The sequence below is a fragment of the Schistocerca gregaria genome, chromosome 3 (assembly GCF_023897955.1).
Source record: "Schistocerca gregaria isolate iqSchGreg1 chromosome 3, iqSchGreg1.2, whole genome shotgun sequence".
Lineage (NCBI taxonomy): Eukaryota > Metazoa > Arthropoda > Insecta > Orthoptera > Acrididae > Schistocerca > Schistocerca gregaria.
The window spans coordinates 276,520,673-276,539,331 of NC_064922.1; positions in this window are offsets into that span (position 1 = coordinate 276,520,673).

Consider the following 18,659-nt stretch of genomic DNA (forward strand, 5'->3'; position numbering starts at 1 on the left):
TTCGATCATGGTAATTGCCGAAACCAGTTTCGCACACTTTTCTCACGTTAAATTGGTTACGCAAAATTTTCCTGATTTATTCTTTGTCAATTCCTACAGTTTCAGCAATTGATCGAAAACTCAACCGACGGTCAGATCAATATATTCATCCACTTTTGATGTTGAAGGGCATACCTGCAGTGAGTCATTTTCAACATTTTATCTGTCATTTTAGGAACGCTTGAACCACTCAAAAACTCGCATGCTTGATAAACAATCTTCATCATACACTTCTTTTAGAATCAGACAGGTTTCAGCAGCAGTTTTTCCACGTTTCGGGTGAAACTTGACTACAGTTCTTTGATCTATTTTGACAGTTACCAATTATCCGGTCAAACACAATAAATGATTTTACACAAGTGAACGCCACATTGATTTGTCCACGAACAGCAGAAATGCCACTTCCGACAGAGAAGGCTTAACGCTTCACAGCCATTGGTTGTTCATCTTCGATGCATGCGTACTTTCTTTGAGACAGCATCAGTACCGTTATTTCATAGCCATACCTCGGATATGCTTCTTACGTCCGTCCCAAAATCACAAACAAATACGGTCACCAAATCGGGCATCGGATGCCTGTAAGTTTGTTATGTGGGAGGTGGGCGCACCTGGAGCTAACTTAAGCAGTCCTCTCATATTTCACAGAGAAGTTCTTTCGTGATCACAGTTGATCAGAACGGCATATGGTTTACACAGACAAAAATTATTTCATTCTGTTTTCCTGAACACGACGTTCTACGTCACACTGTCGACGGAGACGAGCGGGCGATAATGCTCAAAGCCCTATCGACTCAGCAAACTGTCTTTGTTAGTCTTTAACTCGCTCTTGCGTCGTAGAAACAGTGCAGAGGGAGCGCCCTTAGGACCTAATCTTTAGTGCGCATCTTAAGCGACACTTTTTGTTGGAAGAGCTCTTTCCACAATCACTGCCGGAAAAGTCCTCTTTAAGAGCCTTTGCGCCTCTTTTAATAGCTGTTCTGCGCTATTGATTGCACGTGCATTACATTTAAGGCTCTTTCAATAAAAGTTTACAGCTACTAAATTAACAAGAGGAATGGAAATCACTTCGTCATCCCCTTAGAGAAAAGGAGCTGTCGCGAAAGCGGGGGACTTACTTTATTTTATACCCATCTCCACCGCTCCAGAGTGAAACTCGGGATGTGCGAGGGTGTCGTTCTAAGGTTTCAGAAATAGAGCTTGTCGTATGGCACTTAAGGCGCCTCGTTACTGAAGTTAATAAAAGCTTTACTCCAATGATGAGTCGGTACACACTTAAGCAAAATTTATTGGAGGGCTGTCAGATACAATGTGTTGTAGTCGCACGACACAAATATACGCACAGTTTCGAAGTGGAGAAGGACATCTTTTTCTTCTGCATTGTTTAAGACTTAAAATCACTGTTTCTATTGTCTAGGAAAACTACAAAAACTCCTACCTGAAGACGGTCTCAACAGAAATCAACAGATACACATCAACCTACGAACAGAACTTAAACTTGACTAGAGAACTGAAATCGACACTTGTCGTATTACGTGAGAAGAAGTTGCGCGGGCGATAACAAGATCAAAGCGAAAAAAATCGCCAGGTCCGATGGGATCCACGTGGAGGTCCTGCAGCAGATGGCACCGCTCATCACCCCGTTTCTAACCGAGGCCCTACCTTAGGCCCTGCGGCAGGTGAAACACCCGCAGCATGGAAATTCCCAGGAACACCGCGGATAAAGACCCGACCGATCCAATACCTTACCGACCAGTTTGCTTACTGAACACGCTTGCCAATGTCCAGGAAAGGGCTTCTGTGTGACGATCTACAATCACACGTGGAGCTAAAGGGGTGTTTAGCCCGCATCAATATGCATTTCGAAGAGACCAGTCAACTGATGACGTCATAAATCTAGTCCTCCGTATAGCAGAAATCACAGTTCGAAAATATTTAATAGTCACAATGATAGACATCACATTTTACGACTTCTAGTGGCCTGTGATGTTTGCGCGTCTTAGGGAGCTGCGGGTACCAGCTATTCTGTACCGCAACCTACGAGATTACTGAAGGAGCAAGGTTGTTGAGTCGCGAACGGGGAACCGGGAAGTCGTCAAACGAACCACTAAGGGATGCCCAGAAGAACCGATACGTGGTCTCATCTTCCGACATCTAGCAGTAGAACCTCCGTTACCTCTAATGGAGAACCATGACTGCGCCGACGGAATCGCGGCGTATGCCAGCGACTGCTGGTGGTAGTGTAGGCTAACTCCGGAGTATGACTTGACGAAATAGTCAGCGGTTATTACAACAAATGAACAAGTGATGAACAGAAAATGAACTGTTGGCTGACCTGAACACAAAGCTTTGCGTTCTAATTGAAACAAGACTCATTAGAAATCTATCGGCGAAACTTGAAAACAGAAACATACCCCGAAAACAAAAGAGAACATACCTGGGAATTGCGATTAACGAGGAACTCGTCTTCAGTATCCGCATACAGACTACGGCAGACAAGGTTGAACAACTGCTAAAAAAAAACTGGCAGAAATACTACAGATCACAGATATCTGCTAACACACTTAATAATATACCTTTGGGTAATATTTTAATCCACTGTATGCTTTGTGACAAACATTTAAGCAAATAAGCTCTACCCGGCGACAGACATAACTGCTGTGAGTCTCTGTATGTCCTCCTTTATACAGATAGTTGCGTGACCTCGGCTGTTCAGTACAGACTGTTGAGTCACACATCCTTTCAACCGTCTGATTGCCAATTGTTATTTTACTAAACAACCAGTCTCGGCGATATATTACGCTATCTTCAAGCCCCCTGACCTACATGTAGGGAGATTCCCATCTCTGGTCCAATCATATATCGCATTTGACAACTTCTGACTGGACCAGATATAGGAATCCTTACACGCATCGGTCAGGAACATGAAGATGGCGTAATATATGGTCGAAACTGGTTGCTCGATAAAATAACAATTAGAATATAGACACTTGAAAAGTGTTTGATTTGACATTCTGCAACTGACACCTTTAGAGCTACATCTCTGGAAGTCCTTCGGCATCTTTCCAGTCGACAGCATCATTAGGTACGATGCTGCAACATATTGCAGGGACTGAATAAGAGCAATCACAAAAGAAGACATAGCCGAAACACGAGATCTTAGAAAATGAAGGGTAAATACATCGCCCAGAGGGAGTGGGGACACGCGAAAACGGCTGGAGATAGCAAGTTATTCCTGAATGTGAGGGAAACATTGGGAATAAATACATTCCTTAACCAGACATGGTCTATATCAAATACACTTGCATCGAATGAACACCCGTCCGAACCAAGAATTCGAGCGTGGGAAATCTGTAATAATACATTGCCCATCCATACACAGGCCAGACTACAAATGATTACAGACGACTACATGTTTGGGATGATCAGAAACAGTCTGAAAAGCTTGTAAGATTCTTGCAGGATATGTTGTACTGAGAAAGATTTGTTAAGAAAAAATTAGATGACTTGCGCCATTTGCGAGTTAATTAGGAATGAAATTAGCCAGTCAGGCTAAGCAGCCGTCCAGGTAAAATTAGTGTTAGTTGTTCTTATAGCGTAGCTGATGGCGCACGGGACTGCTTAGCCTTTGGCTCGATTTCGATCCTTACTACCGTCCATTTTTGTATCGTTTTCTTGTTAGATTTTAGGAAATCAGAAGAAGAGGACGATTGGAAACACCGTCTCTGTCGGGCCGTTTCCTGACTGGCAAGATAGAGGCCGTATAGATCCACACGCAGACCAGACAGCAATCATGACACAACATCTGGAACATCATGTAGCGATACAGAAACACAAGATGAAGCAGACGTACACTAAAACGAGGTAAAACTTAACACAAGTTTAGCTACAAGACTACAAAAATCTTTAGGATAATATTAGAGGCAGAGGTACATGCAAGCACAGCTGCATAGAAACCTGCAATTAAAGAAAAGGCTGGTCATAAATTCGTAACTGGATGAGCTCTTCCGAGATTTGCCTTCCTGACAAGGCCATAAGTAAGTGTATTTCATAACATCCTGTAAACAGTGGCCGACTATTTTCCTTAAGCATCACTTACTAACTGCTCTAGGAAACAAACCTGCATCATACAGTCGAATTATATATAAAGCTTGTAATTTATAATCGAAAGAAAAGGCTTGATGCTATTCCCTGGGTTTTTCTTACGAACATTAAAGGTGGCAGGTAACCATTATCTATGCCTTCTTATCCTTACTTTATTCTCTTCTAAATTACTAACATGTTTACTGAACAACCCATTTCTTTCAAGTAATCTGCAATTTACATTTTGTTTGTTTTCCTTTGCAACTCATAGATTGATTTTTCTCTACTGAAAGAATTATTTGCCTGTGTAATTGAAAAAATTATGTTGTTACTTGATGAAAACTGTGAAATGCACGGTCTATTTAAAATATTAGATAACTGGTCTTTAAATATGCAACAAGTAAAAGGAAATGCAATCAGTGACTAGGAATGGATACGAGAGAAAAGCAATTAATAAAAACTGATTTTATCTGGCGGAACAAGGAAGAGTATAGTATCTAAAAATGTGAGAGCAACGAATATGCTAGAAGTAGTTTGAAAAACACATCATACGACTCAGTGATTGTTAAAGTGTGACATCGAAAGAGTGAAGATGGGTTATAATGATAGTGTAGCGAATAACGATTTCAATTAGTGATGGCTAGAAATGCTCGTTTTCGTAAAGGCGTTGATACTAGTTTTCTATTGGACGTGGCTTGTTCAGATGTTCTCTTTCTTCTATTTCTTTAAGTTAGTGATTATTTCATTCTCCTCTCCTCACGGAGAAGATGGGGAAGGAGTGTTGCGAACTGGCAGCAGTCAGACAGCTGTTACCAGGCTAATCATGTTTAAGTTATGAGAAGATTACTCCAATGTGAAATGCAAAATCAAAACTTTTAATAAAATTCAATTAATCATAATTCTAGCAAGGTGGGCCTGACCTCCATCGACAAAATTTCGAAAATATAGCGGAGATATTATCTGATATTTTGGTATAAGAGACCCGTCTTCCCTCGCAGTTCCTTACAGAACATTTCCTTGGAAATAACTGCACAGCTATGTAGAGAATCTTATATGAACTTTGATTTTTTTTTAAATCTGTGAACCTACGAATCGCATCCTACCCTGAGAAAGAACACCAAACCTACGCCCATTGTCTTTGTTCAAAGAAGTAGATGTTGAATGGTAGCAATAATATTTAAAGAGGTCATTTCATCAGTGATGTTTGAAAACATATATCTGCATGTAATACGAAATCAAAAGAAGGCATGAGTCGTACCGCTGACTACTAGGTGATGTGTTATTTCCACATCCAGCACAATTAAACAGTTTCTACAGGAAACTGCTGTATTCGGTAGTCACCAGTCATCTTCAGATCACAAGACAGATGCCGTGGCTCACACACACCACTACAGAAATCGCATTGCCAGTTGTCATTCTAGACTTACAATTTGGTTCCTGTAGGGATGGGAGTGAACCACGGCATCACTCTTATGATCTGCAGATCACCGACCTATGATGACCTAAACCGGTACTTTCGTATTGAAACTGTTGTGGTTGTGCCTGACAACAAATCTTTTTCAAAAGAAGCAAACACTTTCTTTCTTTCTTTATGTTGCTTGTGCAATTTTTTCCGCCGGTACTCAGGGTCGGCATGGTTAATCGGATGTGGCAATATTTGTTGAAGGGGTGGTTGGATGTTCTTCCTGCCGCCACCCCGTACCCTCAGATGTCTGCGAGCCGTGTAACTGAGGCGGGACGTGGCGACCAGTCGGGTATTCACCTAGGGGGATGTGGAAAACCGCCTAAAAACCACATCCAAGCTGGCTGGCACACCGGCCCTCGTCGTTAATTCGCCGGGCGGATTGGATCTGGGGCCGGCGCGCCTACCTGAGTCCAGGAAGCACCGCCTTAGCGCGCCCAGCTATCCTGGCGGGTCTCAAAACAAGCAACCACTGTAGTATCCAGAATTAGATTTTCACTCTGCAGCGGAGTGTACACTGATATGAAACCTCCTGGCAGATTAAAAGTGTGCGCCGGACCGAGACTCGAACTAGGCAAAGGTCCCGAGTTCGAGTCTCGGTCCGGCACACAGTTTCAGTCTGCCAGGAAGTTTCACTCTAGTATCGTTTTTTCCAGAGTGCACGTTTCGCAGGTGCTGCTCTGGACTCTACATCGGTGCCATGTTTATCAGTGCATTTTTATTTACTGGTGTTGAAAATGCATTACGCAATAATTATTGGTACAACCTACATTCTGCACACTGCTTTACAAAATTAAAGCATCACTTTTTCGAAACCCACAGCTCAGAAGTTCATAAAGCTGTACGTTGGGTTATTGATGTCAAATTGGCACCAAATTTCACCACAATTCTTCCCGACGCTACCGTGGATGTGTCATACATGGGAATGCAATCACAGTCCCTGTTACCCCCATTCCACCCCGTCTTTTTACCGCTCCGATGCAGATCAGAACCGCAACAACCAGGATTGAATTCATCTGGGTTTATAAAGAGAAGTCGAGGAAAATAGCCGGCCGCGGTGGTCTCGCGGTTCTAGGCGCTCAGTCCGGAACCGCGCGACTGCTACGGTGGCAGGTTCGAATCCTGCCTCGAGCATGGATATGTGTGATGTCCTTAGGTTAGTTAGGTTTAATTAGTTCTAAGTTCTAGGCGACTGATGTTAGGTCGCATAGTGCTCAGAGCCATTTGAACCTTTTTTTTTTCTCGAGGAAAATATTTCGCAGGTGCCGCCGTTCAGAATCGACACTAACAGCCTGAGGGAGTAGCGTAAAGGGCGTCAGAGGAACCACCCAATCCTTGGGGCGTTGATACCTGCACACAAAGTCGAAAATTTCAGTCCGTAGTGCGACGTGAAACAGGATGGGTTTCTTGACAACGTCCGACACTGTTGACACGTTCTAGTCGATTCAACGCTGCTCTGAGAACACCGTGTAGCTGCAACCTTATTGAAAGTGGTCTGACCACTATGTAGAGAATTGCTACCGCAATTTTCGCTCTTGTATACAGAGTGACACCACTAGGGGCTGTCAGAGACTTTCTGTGAAATGTTAACTAGATCAGAAGCAGCAAAGGGTTTTTGTACTTCATCCTCCTCCCTCCCCCAGCCAGGAACTAGGGTGTCTTAGAGGGGCCGTTCGTCGTTTTATTCACGCATATGTTAATGTTGCACCCCGTCCCCGGTATGATCACTCCAAGGTGGGGCGCGAAACAAGAGGAGTGAAAAAGAACAAAAACACTTCGATGCTTCAGGTCATGTTCAAATTTTTTGTCGAATGGTTTTGAACAGTCTCTAGTGGCTCCACCCTTTATATCATAGCAGAGACTGTGGTCACTGCAAAGAGGTAAGGGAGGGCGCGATACAAGAGGAGTGAAAAAGAACTAAAACAACTCGCTGATTCGGGTCACGTTCAAATTTTGCGGAATGGTTTTGAACAATCCCTAGTGGTTGCACCATGTGTACCACAACAAACATCACAATCAAATGGTTCAAATGGCTCTGAGCCTTATGCGACTTAACTTCTGAGGTAATCAGTCGCCTAGAACTTAGAACTAATTAAACCTAACTAACCTAAGGACATCACACACATCCATGCCCGAGGCAGGATTCGAAACTGCCACCGTAGCGGCCGCTCGGTTCCAGACTGTTGCGCCTAGAACCGCACGGCCACTCCGGCCGGCAATGATCACCATCAATGGCGTTTCATCTCTATGATCTCAGAGTATGTCTGAGTAGCCGAGATATTGGCGGCAGCGTCGAAGAACGAGGTCCTGTTGCTCATAGCACGGTGAAATGTCGTTTCCAGCCGTGAAGTGGGTGGGATTCAACTCCCCAACGTTTCATTAACGCCCTTTATGCCATCCCCTGAGGTCTTTTCATGTTGATTCTAAGCGGCGATGTGTCTGAAATGTTTTCCTCAGTGGCCCATAAGAAAATTGCTTGTTTTCAAGGCTGGCTGTCGTGGTTCCAACATCCATCTCAGAGTCAACAAAAGATGGGGGTGAAGTGTGGGTAAGAGGAGCTCTGACGACTTTCGCATCTTGTGACGCCCTCATAATTGGGCAGAATTGTTGCGAAATTTTGTGTCAATGTAACATAAGTAATCCACCTTACAGCTAACGTAAACTTCTCAGTTGTTACCTTCCACCCTATACAATGCTGATCTCGTAGAAACAAATTCTTGTGTACTCTGATTCTTTTCACCCAAACGTCTTTTCACTGATTATCAACCCTAGTTCAAAGCCGGATAAATCGCAAAGTGATGCGATTTTGACTATATACCTGTTTGCTCAGACATCATGGTTCTATCTGGAACATTGAGGAGTTATACAAGGCACATCTCCCAATAGTCTGGTGAATTTTGCACCCGAATTTCGAGAAATATACATATTCTTTTTTTCAAAGTGCTTAATAGATAAGATATAATTCTAGGGTTCTCAGTACAAAATCTTAATACTTCAGTAGAAATTCGTGAAAAAGTTATGGTCATCTTCCTGAACAGCTGTGAAACTGACACCTGAGTTTCGAGAAATACACTTTTTTCAGAATTTTGGACGTTTTTGGAAGGTGACTGCTAACAGCCGCTAAGTAATGTATAAAATGGCTGTCTGACCATCAGCTGTTTTCTTTTTCTAAATTTAAAACCCAAATATCGACCGGTTTGAATCGGAGATCATCTACACGGATTGCGCTTAAAACAGTTTTGGCCATTATTTAAGTAATGATGGATGTGATGTTGTGGCCCACACTGTTTTTGATAGATAGTCTTTAGTTCTAGAATTCTCTCCACAACATTTGAACAGATCAACGGATCTCGCGAACATAATGCCCAAAACCACAGTGACTTTCCCTGTGCGGATAATAGTTCGTGAAGTAATTGCAATAAAAATGGACATATTTTAACGACGTAAAAAAAACATCGTACAATGGTTCTGATCACAGTTCTCGTCAGCATCCCAAGAGCTCTACAGAAAATAGTCATTTAAACCATTCCACGAACTCGGGAAACGTTGCCCTCAGGTAGTAGGACAGGCCGGCACCCAAGTGTTTAGCCATCTGCGCAAGATTACGTATTTTATTATAATTTAAATTAGCCACAAAAGTAAATTTGTGCCAGATGTACATTTTGTAGCGTCTTTGATGATAACGGTAACGTACATTTAATCTGCAGTGCGAAGAATTCTAGAATCGGAAGTACTGTGAAGATGCTGCGGTAATAATCTGCAGTGGTCTTATAATTTATGTACAAGACGCAACGGTAACTTATTTCCAAGTTGGAAGACGATCATAACCACAGTGAGCGCCAGAACATTTATTAATACAGAGAACGTCATGGAATACTGTTAAAAAAAAGGCGAAGATTTGGATGATGTCTTTAAAGCTTATTAGTAAAGAAATAGGTGGCAATTGGACAGTGAAGAACACGTTAACTAAGAAGGATGTGAGGTATATATTGCAAAAATGCTAGCTTTTATGCAACAGCTAACCGTAGTTTTGGCCTTTTCTTGTCAAAAGACTCAAACAGGTTGACAACGAATATTTGTTTCTATAATAGGATGAAGCTACTGGGCACACAGGTTCCACTTGTACAGCACAGACGCCGATAGTCACTACTCTCTTTTATCCATAGTCCTTACCTCTGTCATCTCTAAAGGTGTTGGCACTTTCAGTTTAATGAGTCAGTTTTCTTTCATTTCTTATTTTGAATTTCTCCAAATCTATTGGTGTGCAAATAGGAATGATTACGTAAAGCTCCTCGTACATTTCATGACTACTGTATTGTTCGCGTCTGTAGCTTTGTCTTATCATACATTGTTCTATGGAGACTACGAATGTAATCATATTTCAATAGCATGCGTGTTCTTATGTTCTCACGTTTTTAATATTAGCTACCACCAGTTAATATGCCTCAGAGTACACTCATTCCCAGAGTGCCAGCGTACAACGTTATAATTTTAGCTCTGAATGCAACTAGGTGTAAAACACTAATCATGTTTGACCATATCTATATCTTAATATTCCTTACTATCTATTTTTTGTTTGAATTTTCGGTACCATCTGTAATGGTCTAAACTTGCCAAACGCTGTATTCACTAACACACATCAGCGCCGTATAGTTTTGCACTTATGCACCTAATAATTTACAGTTAGCCTTAGGCAACACTTTAATTCATATTCCAATAAATTCGATACATGAACTGTTGCTATCCATTGTTGCTTGATGAGCTCGTAATGCAAATAACTTTTGTTAAGTCAAAATATCATAACCACCATGTGTTAAGTACCACATGGCATTCTTCTTTCCTTAAACCTATCGCGAGTACATTCTAGTCAGTTTGCACATACATGTTGTAATATTGATATTAAATATTAATATTTAATATTCCCCCCATGAACCATGCACCTTGCCTTTGGTAGGGAGGCTTGCGTGCCTCAGCGATACAGATGGCCGTACCGTAGGTGCAACCACAACGGAGGGGTATCTGTTGAGAGGCCAGACAAACATGTGGTTCCTGAAGAGGGGCAGCAGCCTTTTCAATAGTTACAGGGGCAACAGTCTGGATGATTGACTGATCTGGCCTTGCAACATTAACCAAAACGGCCTTGCTGTGCTGGTACTGCGAACGCTGAAAGCAAGGGGAAACTACAACCCTAATTTTTCCTGAGGACATGCAGCTTTACTGTATGATTAAATGATGATGGCATCCTCTTGGGTAAAATATTCCGAAGGTAAAATAGTCCCCCATTCGGATCTCCGGGCAGGGACTACTCAGGAGGACGTCGTTATCAGGAGAAAGAAAACTGGCGTTCTACGGATCGGAGCGTGGAATGTCAGATCCCTTAATCGGGCAGGTAGGTTAGAACATTTAAAAAGGGAAATGGATACGTTAAAGTTAGATATGGTGGGAATTAGTGAAGTTCGGTGGCAGGAGGAGCAAGACTTTTGGTCAGGTGAATACAGGGTTATAAATACAAAATCAAATAGGGGTAATGCAGGAGTAGGTTTAAAAATGGATAAAAAAATAGGAGTGCGGGTAAGCTACTACAAACAGCATAGTGAACGCATTATTGTGGCCAAGATAGACACAAATCCCATGCCTACTACAATAGTACAAGTTTATATGCCAACTAGCTCTGCAGATGATGAAGAAATTGATGAAATGTATGATGAGATAAAAGAAATTATTCAGGTAGTGAAGGGAGACGAAAATTTAATAGTCATGGGCGACTGGAATTGGGTAGTAGGAAAAGGGAGAGAAGGAAACATAGTAGGCGATTATGGATTGGGGCTAAGAAATGAAAGAGGAAGCCGTCTGGTAGAATTTTGCACAGAGCATAACTTAATCATAGTTAACACTTGGTTCAAGAATCATAAAAGAAGGTTGTATGCATGGAAGAATCCTGGAGATACTAAAAGGTATCAGATTTAGGAATCAGGTTTTAAATTGTAGGACATTTCCAGGGGCAGATGTGGACTCGGACCACAATCTATTGGTTATGACCTGTAGGTTAAAACTGACGAAACTGCAAAAAAGTGGGAATTTAAGGACATGGGATCTGGATAAGCTGAAAGAACCAGAGGTTGTACAGAGTTTCAAGGAGAGAATAAGAGAACAATTGACAGGAATGGGGGAAAGAAACACAGTAGAAGAAGAATGGGTAGCTCTGAGGGATGAAGTAGTGATGGCAGCAGAGGATAAAGTAGGTAAAAGACGAGGGCTGCTAGAAATCCTTGGGTAACAGAACAAATATTGAATTTAATTGATGAAAGGAGAAAATATAAAAATGCAGTAAATGAAGCAGGCAAAAAGGAATACAAACGTCTCAAAAATGAGATCGACAGGAAGTGCAAAATGGCTAAACAGGGATGGCTAGAGGACAAATGTAAGGATGTAGAAGCTTGTCTCACTAGGGGTAAGATAGATACTGCCTACAGGAAAATTAAAGAGACCTTTGGAGAGAAGAGAACCACTTCTATGAATATCAAGAGCTAAGATGGCAACCCAGTTCTAAGCAAAGAAGGGAAGGCAGAAAGGTGGAAGGAGTATATAGAAGGTTTATACAAGGGCGATGTACTTGAGGACAATATTATGGAAATGGAAGAGGATGTAGATGAAGACGAAATGGGAGATAAGATACTGCGTGAAGAGTTTGACAGAGCACTGAAAGACCTGAGTCGAAACAAGGCGCCCGGAGTAGACAACATTCCATTAGAACTACTGACGGCCTTGGGAAAGCCAGTCATGACAAAACTCTACCATCGGGTGAGTAAGATGTATGAGACAGGCGAAATACCCTCATACTTCAGGAAGAATATAATAACTCCAATCCCAAAGAAAGCAGGTGTTGACAGATGTGAAAATTACCGAACTATCAGTATAATAAGTCACAGCTGCAAGATACTAACGCGAATTCTTTACAGACGAATGTAAAAACTGGTTGATGCGGACCTCGGGGAGGATCAGTTTGGATTCCGTAGAAATGTTGGAACACGTGAGGCAATACTGACCCTACGACTTATCTTAGAAGAAAGATTAAGAAAAGGCAAACCTACGTTTCTAGCATTTGTAGACTTAGAGAAAGCTTTTGACAATGTTGACTGGAATACTCTCTTTCAAATTCTGAAAGTGGCAGGGGTAAAATACAGGGAGCGAAAGGCTATTTACAATTTGTACAGAAACCAGATGGTAGTTATTAGAGTCGAGGGGCATGAAAGGGAAGCAGTGGTTGGGAAAGGAGTGAGACAGGGTTGTAGCCTCTCCCCGATGTTATTCAATCTGTATATTGAGCATGCAGTAAAGGAAACAAAAGAAAAATTTGGAGTAGTTATTAAAATTCATGGAGAAGAAGTAAAAACTTTGAGGTTCGCCGATGACATTGCAATTCTGTCAGAGACGGCAAAGGACTTGGAAGAGCAGTTGAACGGAATGGACAGTGTCTTGAAAGGAGGATATAAGATGAACATCAACAAAAGCAAAACGAGGATAATGGAATGTAGTCAAATTCAATCGGGTGATGCTGAGGGAATTAGATTAGGAAATGAGACACTTAAAGTAGTAAAGGAATTTTGCTATTTAGGAAGTAAAGTAACTGATGATGGTTGAAGTAGAGAGGATATAAAATTAGACTGGCAATGGCCAGGAAAGCGTTTCTGAAGAAGAGAAATTTGTTAACATCGAATATATATTTATGTATCAGGAAGTCGTTTCTGAAAGTATTTGTTTGGAGTGTAGCCATGTATGGAAGTGAAACATGGACGATAACTAGTTTGGACAAGAAGAGAATAGAAGCTCTCGAAATGTGGTGCTACAGAAGAATGTTGAAGATAAGGTGGATAGATCACGTAACTAATGAGGAGGTATTGAATAGGATTGGGGAGAAGAGAAGTTTGTGGCACAACTTGACTAGAAGAAGGGATCGGTTAGTAGGACATGTTTTGGGGCATCAAGGGATCACAAATTTAGCATTGGAGGGCAGCGTGGAGGATAAAAATCGTAGAGGGAGACCAAGAGATGAATACACTAAGCAGATTCAGAAGGATGTAGGTAGCATTAGGTACTGGGAGATGAAGAAGCTTGCAAAGGATAGAGTAGCATGGAGAGCTGCATCCAACCAGTCTCAGGACTGAAGACAACAACAACAACATTTAATATTAATATTAAATATTCAACAGAAATGGAAGTAACATCAGGTGTACCCAGAGGAGACACAGTATGACCTCTAATGTTGTAATTACACATTAATTACTTGTCGAATAGTGTCATCGGAAGTATCTGACTATTAACGATGGTGTTTTCCATGGAAATATATCGTGCTGGGGCGATCGTAGGGAAACGCTGCAAGACTTGGACAAAATTTCCACTTGTGGTAATCTGTGGTGCCTTTTCGTAAGTGAGGTATATGTAAGATAACGTCTGTACGAAAGAGTGAAACCAATAGCATCTTATTAAAAGGACACTTGAATATCTCCTGAAGATCTTACATTCTATAAGTATTCAAACATAGTACTAAAAATCGATAAGAAGTGGGACGTACGTGTGACATCAGAGTTTAGAAAGGTAAATTGATGAATTAGATATGTGGATAGTGCTTGGGAAAGTGCAGTGCGTCTGTAAAAGAAATAGCGTACAAGACGCTATTGTGAAGAACCTTACGTCGTCTCGTGAAGACGAAGGCAGCACAGCCATTTTCCTGCCACTACAGTATATCTCACCTGAGAATTTTGACAATAAGATAAGAAAGATTAGCTTGCCAGCAGTAGAATTTTTCGTTCTCTCATTATGCGAAAATAGTAGGACAGAAAATCGATGTGTTGGTGCGACTCAGCTACGAACATGCGCAATACTTCAGATTGCAGAGCCTCTAAGTGGGTGCAGAAGCAAAGTGCACTACAGAGCCAACACTTCATTATCTGCTAAATGCTGTGGATGCGTATCTTGTTCTTGGCACAATTGGCCATTACACACGAAATGCTCAGATATACTAAGGTGAAAATCATGGGTTATCTCCTAATACCGTGTCTTATTTCCTTTTGCCCGAAGAGGAGCAGCTCGACGTAGGGTCGACTCAACATATCGTTTGAAGTCCCCTGCAGAAGCACTGAGCCACGATGCCTCTATAGCCATCTATAACTGCGTAAGTATTGCCGCTGCAGAAGTTTGTGCACGAACTTACCTCTCGATTACGTCCTGCAAATATCCCATGGGATTCATGTTGGGCGATCTGGGTGGCCAAATCATTCGCTCGAATTGTCCAGAAAGTTCTTCAACTCATTTGAGAACAGTTTTGGTCCAGCGACATGGAGGATTATCATCCATAAAAATTCCATAGTTAGTTGGGAATATGAAGTAGATGAATGGCTGCAAACGGCCCTCAAATAGCCGAACAGAACCATATCCGGATCGGGTCCATGGCTTCGTGGGCGCCACTCCACACGGGAACCTATCATCAGCTCTTACCAACTGAAATCGCGATTCATCTGACCTGGCCATGGTTTTCCAGTCGCCCAGGGTCCAACGCACATGGTCATGAGCCCAGGGGAGTCGCTGCAGGCGATGTGCTTTGTGCAAAGACACTCAAATGGGCCTTCTGCTGTCAAAGCCCATTAACGACAAATTTCGCTGCACTGTCCAAACTGATACCTTCGTCGTATGTCACATATTGATCTCTGTAGTTATTCCACGCAGTGTTGCTTGTCTGTTAGCACTGACAGCTTTACACAAACGCAGCTGCGATTTCTGTAGTGACAGGTAATGCCTGAAATCTTGTGTTTTCAGCACACTCTTGATACTGTGGATACGATTCCATGCGTGATGCTCCAGCTACCCTTCTGCATTAAAAGTCTGCTAATTCCCGTCGTGCGGGCCATAATCACGACGGAAATCTTTTCTCGTTTAATCAACTGCCTGCAAGTTAAAGTTTCGCCACTGCCCTGCCCTTATTATCTTGTGTACGCGGTACTACCGCCATCTGTATAAGTGTAGATCGCTATCAAATGACTTTTGTCACCACAGTGTACGAAGCACACAATTCAATAACGTGCATCGAATTTCACACAGAAGATCCGAAGGAATTTTGCCTATAAATTATTGAGAATAACTTAGCGTGGAAAAAGACCTCCCTGGAGTCGAAAATTTAAATTTAAATTCTCTATCTGACATAATATGCGATAATTATTCTCAGAATTTTTGATATTACACGGTAATAGATTGACTGTCTGTTGTGGCGACTTAAATCTGAAGGCTCATCATTCGTTCTGTAATAGTCAATGACAGTATACGAGCAACGTCAAATATCTGCACAACATCGTTTTCAGTCGAATAAAATTACTCGTGTGCCATACCTCATCGTCATCAGACTATTCGCGACCGCATCATTATTCTTGTGGCGGAACGGAATGTGAATAGCTGCACGGAATGGCGTACCCAACGTTAGATAAAATCTTTTGGGGATACTGGACAATATAGTAGGCTTGTGGAAACTGGACTGATTTGTGACAACATTTGAGCAGGGTAATGAACTTTTCAGCACGGCACGACAAAATATATTCTAAACGCAGTGCATTTGGAGCATGCTACTACGTTTCCCGGATCAGTGGCTATGTTTCGGCGCTTGTCGCGAAAGGCTTAAGTACTAAGCAAATGTGTGGTCATCAAGGAGAGGCCCCATGATTGTCATCGACTCTACCGGTTATCGTCTGCCGAGGACGAAGTCAATCGCGACAGTGATATTTTCTGAAGCGAATTATGATCCAGTAGCAATACTTACGGCGCAAGGTGCCCTTTTCGACCTCAAATACAACCTAGAGTTATCTCGCAGTGGCGTGTGTCTGTGGCAGTTTGGTACTATACTTGTTTCCGTTAGCTTGGAATGTTTCACACGATAGATGGTCAACTTGATGATCTCTAGCGCACCCATATTTTGAATGGTATTGTGGTATATTCAGTGCAACAACTATATCCTGAGGGAGTAATCTGTTCCCAGCAATACCAGTCTGCTTTACACTTGTCAGCGATAGTCATGTGCGGTCTGCGGAACAGAATGAGTTTTCTCGTCTCAAGTGGCCACCTCCTGAACGAGATCAAAACCTTACTGAAAACATACGGGCCAGGCGAGAAACCTGAACCCGTGATGACCTGAACGTCACACTAGCTGCCTAGCGGAAGATACCAGAAAATGAGAGGTCTAAAACCCACCTCATACGTTCCCTGTCCGCCGCCGTAGCTGAGTGGTATCGTAGATGGCTGCCATGTGAAGGACTCGGGTTCGGTTCTTGGCACAGCCTAGGATGTTTCCTCGGTCAGAGGAGTGGTACGGGTTGCACTAAAGTGCTTGACGCCTGCTGAGGAGCTACTTCATAGTGCAGTAGGGGCTCCACCGTCTGGAAAGTCTGCAAACCGGCCGGAAGAGCGGTAATCTAATCACATGATTCCCCTCTCTCCCCCCCCCCCCCACCCCACCCCACATACCGCATCTGCGTAACGCCTCCGCTTAGAGGGTGACGCGGCAACCGGTAGACATTCCTTGGGCCTTCACGGTTAGAGCGAGGAGCTCGTTTCGTAAATTCCCTTCCTCGAAACAGTCACTGAAGTTGAAGGCTTTTGGGTGGGATATCAAGTGGTAAGTAAGTCACATTTCGCACACTTTTGAGGGCTGAAAATATCTTAATAAGAACCGTAAACCGTTCGTCCTATTTATTTTGTGATTTCTACCGAGGAAAACCAATTGACGGGGGAACGTAAAACTTATACGAAGCCAGATAAGAACAATACGTCACCTACTAAACTACCGAATATGCCATCGACAATGAGCCCACATGCCAATCGGAATTTTGCAATTTGTTATACTTATGGTACGTGAAATTCATAACTCAGATACCAGTATCCGAAGTCAGTTTGAAGCAACTCTCAATTCTCTAGAAAATCGTCCATGAAGTTTTCGGATCGTGTTTAATATGCTAGAGGATGGTCTATTTCAACCTTTCTGTTTTTCTTTTTGTGTTTTTCAAGAAGCAGTTTGGCTTTGGGATAGTGTGCTCAACTGCTACGTGGGGGCAGATTTTTTAATAAAATATTTCTCTGGAGCGTAAAACATAAAGTTGGCCAAAACCTGGTAATGCTCGGTAGGCTACTCGTAACGCCTGGATTAGTCTCACTTCTGTCATTATGTTTTCTTGTTTTTTTCGTTGAATCATTTATATACAAAATTAATCATATATATGCTAATTAACACATATATGCAATTTTATGAAAAATGGAAGTCTTCTTATTTCTAATTATACTCCGCCAGCTAAAATCCAGTTATTACTGGACAGATTGTTGGTAAATACAAATTACATTTCTTCCATCTCTAAGTATTTTATGCTTCACGGCAATGCTCGTAGAACATGTACCTTCGTTAAAAATTTAAATCCACCGAGAACCGATTGCACATCCTCCACGTGGCACTTGAGCACTCTACCATAAAGTCACGCTGCTTGTGGAAGTAAAACTATAAAAAGTAATCAGAAGACTTTAAAGTCGATTTCCTGGACAATTTTTGAACTGGTTTTGGAGTGAGGTATTAGAGTTGTAATCTTCACGTGCCATAAAGATAAAAATTACAAAACTCCGATAATATGTTGTCTCTTTGAGCAACGCATGCATTGTTCTACAGATACCGAAATACAGACACTTCTTACGGCTCATGACACATCCCAAATTGAAGTACCTTTACTAAAACTGCAATGTTGCAACTGATGCGATGGAGTTTTCTTCCGGATTACTTTTTTAGTGTCCATCCTTAAGTTAAGGGCCAAAAAGTGTTAATCTTTCTACTACACTCACAGTTACATGTCTCTTTTACTTTTATGAACCAAAATGTATGCCCTGTAACACGACTGGTTCTTTCGTGATGTGGCTGCTAATTCAAATTTGAGATATGGCATGTAAATGTACCAGTTTGCAGTTGATACGTATCCAGACGACAGGGTGCCGACGTCTGGAACTCCACGGAGTATCAAAATGAAGTCCTTTGTTGTTGTGGCTTTCCACAACGCATCAT